Raw genomic sequence first — 8,351 nt, forward strand, 5'->3', positions numbered from 1 at the left:
ACATTTAAACAACCCATCATATTGTTAGTTAGAGCAACTACCTTGCTCATTTTAGGAATTGCTACTTTTATTTTCATCATATAAACCAACTTCACCTAGGATTGATTAGTAGATTTTGTTTAGTTGGTTCCGTAGCTCCTCGTGATTCGATCCCTAATTACTACAGATGTACCTCTTATTTGAGAGAGTAAGCTCTACTGGGTAATTTGAGCAATATCAAATTTGGCGCCGTTGCCGGGGAGCTTTGATCGCCATTAGATTTAATCTTATTAATCTTAGGTTTTTCTTTTTGCCCCCTTTCTGATTAAATTTTTTCTTGTCTTTTCACGTACATGCCCAACAGAACCAGAAGCAACAGGGGAAATCAACTATTATTCTCAGAGGATCTTGCACACTTGGAACGCTCAATCCGCAAAGACCTACGCTCCACATCGATCGACAGAACCGCAGTACCGTCGACTGATACTCACGTTCATCCATCAACCGACACTTAGACAGTACCGTCGACCGATACCGTTCGCCGATCCACATCGTTCGATACTACTCACCGTATATCGATTGACACTACTCTGCGAAGCATGGTCACGATTGTAATCCTCACGCAGGGCGAGAAAGGAAACATGTATGACCAGGATGGTCATCTGCGTAATGCAACAGGTCAGAAGCAAGATGCACAGCGAAACATCATCCCTGAGCCTGAAGCTGAGGCTACAGGAGAAGCTCAAACACCATCGTTGGCAGACTACAATCGTCCAGACGAGTACTACACCAACAGATCATCTATTTGACTTCCAGAGATTCAGAAGCCGAACTTCGAGCTCAAGCCTCAGTACTACTCTCTCGTGTCTCATATACCTTATTCTGGGCTATCACACGAGCATCTTATGGACCATCTGGAGAGGTTCGAGGATCTTATCCCTGCTATTCGTATGGATGGAGTCCCTGAGTACTACCTACTCTGCAAGCTCTTCAAATACTCACTGATTGGAGAAGTTTCGCACTGGCTCAAGCAGCTACCTACAGGATCACTAACATCCTGGGCCGAAATCAAAAACGCCTTCCTGCGTAATTTCTTTGATGAAGCACGCGCTGAAGACTTAAGGAGCAAAATCGCCACTTTCGCGCAAAAGCCTAGTGTGACTTTTAAAGACCCGTGGATCAGATTTAAGTTCTTCCAGTGAGACTGTCCACACCATGGATTCAATGAAATGCAGCTGTTAAGCACCTTTTACAGAGGTGTCGCCTTGAGGTATCAGATGGCTCTTGATACTGCTAGCGAGGGGAACTTCAACACTAGGAATCCAATAGAGGCTGTGAGACTTATTGAGAACCTAGCCAACAACAGCATCACCAAGAACACTGACTCTGACAAGAAGAAATCGAATGCAGCCATCAGAGAAGACCAGATGAATGAAGTCAGAGCCAAGATAGATGCTTTACATGCATTTCTGGGGCAACCAGTCTGGTCAGCTGAAGAAGGAGAGGCTAGAGAAGATGATACGGAGGAAGATGTGAACTACATTGGAGGTACTGGATTTCAGAGATATGGAAACCAGAGTAGAAACATAAACTTTTTTGGCAGTGGTCAGAAGAGTAACTACAACCAGAATTCACAGTATCAGAAACCCTTCACCAACACAAGGAACTATGGCAACTCAGCTTACCAAAACCCACCGCCACCCACCCATGAGAGTAAGTTTGATGCCATGATTGATAGAGTTCTAGAAGGTCAGCAGAAGCTTACAGTAGACTTCAATGGGAAGATTGACTCTGTCTTCAACAATCTTACCACGAGGATAGACACCATTTGCACTCAAGTTAAGAAACTTGAGACACAGATTGTCCAGATTGAAGACTCTATCCGGAGGATTGGAACTTCTAAGGAAGTAGGGGAAGGAAATAGGAAACACCACGTGAATGCCACAAGAAGCTACAAGAAGGAGACTTTGAAGTGGAAAGTTCACTAAGTCTCGGTGGATCACAATGGTGTCGATCGATACTAACTAGTCCACATCGATCGACATCAACAATGCAATTTCCGGATACGACTGCAGATTGCAACGCGGTTAGGATATTGACACATGCTGAATTCACGGCTTCTCATCCATACCCACCCACCCACACCTACGAAGATATCGACCGACGAGACGAGCCACTCATCGATCGACACAAAGATGAGAACCGTATCGATCGACCCTTTTCTGCACCTATTGATCGACACGCACCTCTCACATACCGAGTGCAACTACCATCGATAGACAGCAACCGAATCAATGCACTCAGACCCACACCGAAACCACAAGCTAACCCTACAGAGATTACTGGTAACCCTTCAGACACTACACCTACATCTGAGGGAACTGAAGGAAGAAGGTTAAGGAGTAGGAGGGAGAAGATTCCTAAGAACCTTAAAAGGGAAGCTAATGAAAAAGAGATTGATGGTTTCACGAAGAGAGTTATCAGAATCCCACCAGAAAAACCTTTTAAGGAGGTTTACTTCACAAGCAGATTGTGGATGTTCTTCAGAGAGACAAGGGAGACAGAGAATGACATTAGAAGAAGGTTTGACAATGTCAGAGAAGATATGAGGAAAATGATTACTTTGCAGAAGAAGAGTGATCCTGGGAAGTTTGCAATACCCTGTGTAGTACAAGGGATTGAATTTCCTCATGCACTATGTGACACTGGTTCATCAGTCAGCATCTTACCAAAGGTCATTGCAGACCATCTGGGCCTGCAAGTAGAGCCTTCACCAGAGATCTTTACATTCGTGGATTACACTCAGAAAAACTCTGGAGGCTTCATCAGAGACCTGGAAGTACATATTGGTAATGCTATCGTCCCTGTGGATTTTCATGTCCTAGACATCAAGCTAAATTGGAACTCTTCCCTCTTACTTGGAAGAGCATTTATGGCTACAGTAGGAGCCATATGTGACATGAACACCAACAGGATGTGCTTGACTCGGATAGATCCGGATGTCCACTACGACCCTGTCAAGCTTGGGAAACCACCAGCCAAATCAGTTGTAAAAGATGATGATCCTGGTATCATTGCAGTTTGTCATTGTGAAGTCGAGTACGAGACAGAGTACTCGGGATCGATCGACAGCACCTTAACATCATCGATCGACACTCGCAAGTCAGAGGAGATCGACAACATACATCGATCATCAATCCACAGAGACCCACCAGATGATGAACTCGATCTACCAGATCATTGCTACCCAAATTTCGCCCTCCCACCCAGCCTAAAGGAAGATGATTACTAAGTAAGGAGTTGGGCAGATAGCGGATTTCATGAGAGTTTTGCAATAGACATAGCCACCTCTTCCCACAGTGGAGACCACAGTGAAGAAAATGATGCAGACTACTGGGAAGAAGGAGCTTAGGAAAATTACTTAGAGAATGACAGATTTGCAAATCGATTCCCACAATCGATCGACATCAAATGCCCACCATCGATCGATTATCTACTACATCCAGCAAAACGACATCGTCCATCGATCGACATAACCAGTATCACATCGATTGATATTGACCCGGACGACTTAAAGGACAAAATCAGAATTTCACCGATTAGGGCAACACATGGGTATAAAAGGTTTACAAGTACATACACGAAAATTCAAACCTCTACACCTTATACCCAGCAGCTTCCAGCATTCAACAACTTATCAATGGAGGACTGCAACAACATGAACAATCGATCCAACCATGCAGCTAGACGTGCACCATCGATCGCCACCACCACATCACCATCGATCGACGCCATCAACAGAGCCCAATCTCGATTTCATGAACCTTATGATATCAGGAACGTTTCACTAACACCTGATGAATTTGGAATTTTCAGGGACACATGCAAGAGCAATGGATGGAAGAGTTCTGCACATAACCAGGGAAGACATAGAAGACATCCTCCAAGTTGCTAATGGACCAGAAAACCTGTTCACACAGCAACGTAGCCATCAAGACATCCTAGCTCACGTCCAGGACAACCACCACGTCACCACAAGAGAGGATACAGTTCCTCATGCCTTCGGTCAACCCAGGAGTTCACCATCGATCGACATCATTTCAAATCGATCGACGGCGGATATCCCGGATCGATCGACATGCCAAGAGTCAGATCGCCCGACAGACGATTGGAGTTTGGACGACGTGCCTTCAATACTGATGGATCCAGGAGATTCAAATGGGAAGCAAAGGATGAATATGGTGTCTACAGAGATGAGTTTGGCCATACTAGAGGAGTTGATGGTGAAATCATCCATGTTACAAGGAAGCAAATAAGAAAAATTCTGGAGAGAGCATCCCTTTTTCACAGAGGTTGCTTATGCCTTCCAGTACACACACGCCCTTACCATGCATACAGACCACCACCAGTACCCTACAGTAGAGAGGAGATAGATGATATGGTGACTGATGTATGGAGAGCTCATGCACACCTTGAGGCAAACATACACACATTGGTGGAAGACACTTTCCAGCCTTTGGATGTCAGTTACAAGGACCTCCAGAGTGATATGGCTGAGATAAGAGTGGAGCTTGGAAACATATTAACAATGCTTGAGAAGGAAGCTATGCCACCAGTATCGATCGACACAGTACCTGTGCCATCGATCGACATCGGCAAGACTACATCTAAGGACCGACCAGAATGTTCATCACCTAAGAAAGATGAATGGGAGATTGCTTACATCAATACACGGATTGGAGACGTCTACAGCCCTCTCAGCAACAATGTCGAATGGTTAAGCAAGAGGATCGATCTTCAACAGAAAGAGCTAGCATCAATTCGCAAGAAGGATCAAGGTAAGAATGCTACTTCTCCATCGATCGACACATGATATACCATGAATTTCACCCGTTTTTAGCCATGGTATATGAGAGTTTTCAATCATATTTACTACGTTTTCAAAGTATTTTAGAGTATTTTCAGGCGCATGTACTTAATTGAAGAAAGCAATACTTTTGAGGCATTTTTAGAGTATTCTCACGAATGAAGAATCGACCGATAGGAAACATGCGAGATCGGACGATTAGAGTCAATTACAATCGATCGACAGAAATCGAAGAGTGTCGATCGATATTAAGCCATTCAATGGATCACGATTAAGAAGATTTTCAAGTATCACAAGTGTGCTATTTTTACACAATTAGTCCCTGGCCGCCTGTTAGGCTTTATATACTAGGGTTTTGTATCATTTTAGAGGCAGACTTGCCTAGAGACCTATTGGAGAAGAGAAGCAATTTGGCTACCTTAGGAGAAGAGTTAGAGTTGGAGAGATAGATCTGAGACTGCAAAACACAGAAGATCTTGAACTCCCTTTTTATCTGACTCATTACTCTTTGTGTTCCTTATTTCATATTGAATTTTATTCAAACCATCATGATCTTGTCTCTCATGAATATGTCTGAGTAAACCTAATTGTTAGATTTAGGTTTCTCATAAGGGTGAATCATGTGATGAGATTGTGATATTTATTAGGGTTGTTAAATTAGTTCTTTCACTTAGTTATTCTTAATACTAGATTTAGGATTGATCACCCTTAAATCTAGATCTTAGGATTGAAGAGATAACCAACTGTATACTCTCAATGCCCTAGTGATCTAACTGACTAGACTCATGCGAAAGGTGGTCTAGATCATTAGAGAACGCGTTCAACCAAATCGATAATGCTTGCTAGAATTACCATCGATCGATACAATCATCGTTGTAGCGATCGATTGTATGGAAGGTGTATCGATCGATTAAGACGAAAGTCGTATCGATCGACTCTTTTCCGAGATCAACAAACGACAGTTGAGATCTGGGATCTAGTAAAGGAGACCCTACTGGTCGTACCAATTGATTGAGTTCAAGGACTAAAGCCCTATTGTCACTTTCAAACTGCATAAATTCATACCTGAGAAATACCTGAATCTAGCTATCTTCCCCATTTAGAAACAACCTTCACTTCAGTTACTGAACAACTCCCTTGTTCACATTAATATTTACTGTTTTAAAACATATAAAACCTTAAGTCTATCTTAATTTCTATTTAATTAAGCCTTCAAGTAATCCTAGAGTCCTTGTGGATTCGATCCCTAAGTACTGCATCTGAACCTCTTATTTGAGAGAGTAATTCACTTTTTAGGGTAATTTGAGTGATATCAAATTTGGCGCCGTTGCCGGAGACTCTTTCTTATTACTTTTAGATTTAATTTAGAATTTAGCGTAGACTTTGTTACTTTTGCTAATTCTCCTATTCTTTTGTTTAAAAAAAAAAGAAAGATGGAGAATACATGTGTCGGCCAAGCATCGATCGAAACGGAACATTGTCAATCGATCGACGCAGATACTGAAGAATCGATCGTTTCATCCGGAACGTTATCGATCGATACCACCCAGCCGGAAGCAGGTAAGTACCCTCTTACCGACGCTAATAATGAGAAAGTAGTCCAAACTGAACCAGTAGGTCAATCAAGCAACACTTCTAGCCAAACTAATGAAAAACAGGGGACTGAAATCCTTGTTAAGTCAAACTCTACCTTGAACATAGGTAAAGAGATTAAATTTCCCTTGCAAGACTACTTAAACCCCGATAGGACCTATTCCAATAGGTCCGCTATCAGAATACCTGACGACGTCACCTCGAAAACCAAGTTTAATGCTGACTATTATAATATGATGCGTCGAAACCCTTTTAAAAGATCTTCTCTAGAACATCCACAAGACCACATAGAGGGTCTAGAGGAATTAATTCCAGACGAGTATATTCGTTGCAGACTTTTCCCATTTTCATTAGAAGGGGGAGCCTTGAGATGGCTAAACTGTCTACCAAGAGGATCCCTGACTAGCTGGAAAGAGATTAGAAATGCTTTCCTTAAGCAATTCTTCGACGATACTCGTTATTGGGAAGTAAGGAGGCGAATCTCTACCTTCCGTCAAGATCCTTAGGAATCATTCAAAAATGCATGGGGAAGATTCAAGAGTTACGAACTCGAATGCCCCCACCATGGTTATCCAGAACCACAATTTCTTAAGATCTTTTACAAAGGTGTTATTCTGAGCTATAAGACAACGCTTGATACAGTAAGCGAAGGGAATTTCGTTACTAGAAATCCTATGAAAGCAAGACGTCTAATCGAAAACATGGCAAGAGGAAGATCCTATGAAGAAATGGATGAAGAAAAAGAAAAAGAAAAAACTATAGTCTCAATAGAAAATACTGAGTTAGCTGAAATAAAAAATTCCATAAATTCGCTTCATTCTCTTCTGACAGATCAAAATCCACCTAATCTGTGCCAGTACTTCCATAAAAGTCCTCTTATATCAGATGATGAGCTCGACTTTATAGAAAGATTAGATGATACTGATCCTCATTCTGTGTTTAACATCGACAGCTTTACACGAGACTATGAAATCTGTATACAGTCTCGTACTGGGAGAGAGAAGTACAATCTAAAACAGGCTCTTACAGGAAACCGTAAAATGAAATCCGAATTCAACGGGAAAATAAATAGTGTTTACGGTGAGCTAAATCAGAAGATGGATTCTCTAATCGAACACCTACGGGGAATGGAAGACAAAATTGCTAACCTTGCAACTACTCTAAAAAGAGAGGCAGGTCGTCTTCCTGGAAGGACCGATGCTAATCCTGGAGCAAAACGCCAGGCATATGCCGTAATGTTACGAAGCGGAAAACACCTTGAAACAAATCCCAGAAAAGATGCCAGCAATAAAAAATTCATCGATAATGCGGGAAAAAGCAATTCTAACCCCATAGAACTTCTCGACAATGACTCCGATACATGAACATCAGAACAAAGGGAAAACTCTTCAAATAAAAAGAATCAGGGGAAGACTATAGACTTAGACCAAGAGAATCCCGATGCCGAAGTCGAGATCGACCATCTGGACGAACCAAATGTCGATCGATCCTCTGGGAAGGAAAACGATCGACCGTCTAGCGGCACTGGCGATGGCAATACGCAATCTACCAGGACTGAAAGAGTCTATAGAACTCCTCCCCCATTTCCTCCAAACAAACCACAAACAAAGAAAGCATTGGAACATGCAATCTGCAAAAAGGCTTTTGAAAAAATCAATCTGGAAATGTCCCTCAATGATGCTCTTAAGATAGCCCCCTCGGTGAAAAAATACGTAAAAGATATGATATCCTCGAGTGGAGAACAAAGCGTCATGCTGGTGTCAGAGGAAGTAAGTGCCATGATACAAGGGGAAACTTCAATTAAAAGGTCTGACCCTGGTAGTTTTGTCCTAGATTGTAAGATACAAAACGCACGTTTTCCTTGATCTCTTTGTGATCTTGGCTCTAGTGTGGCAATTTCACTAGGTTATGA

At 42.2% G+C, this 8,351-nt stretch overlaps 1 non-coding gene across 1 annotated transcript; it reads right to left on the reverse strand.

Annotated features, from left to right (window-relative positions):
• Positions 1–6,903: 6,903 nt before the first annotated feature.
• On the reverse strand, positions 6,904–7,010 carry LOC130499361 (small nucleolar RNA R71). The gene has a single exon (XR_008938239.1). It is a non-coding gene; the product is annotated as a small nucleolar RNA R71 (small nucleolar RNA).
• Positions 7,011–8,351: the final 1,341 nt, after the last annotated feature.

The sequence above is a fragment of the Raphanus sativus genome, chromosome 8 (genome assembly GCF_000801105.2).
Source record: "Raphanus sativus cultivar WK10039 chromosome 8, ASM80110v3, whole genome shotgun sequence".
Taxonomy (NCBI): domain Eukaryota; kingdom Viridiplantae; phylum Streptophyta; class Magnoliopsida; order Brassicales; family Brassicaceae; genus Raphanus; species Raphanus sativus.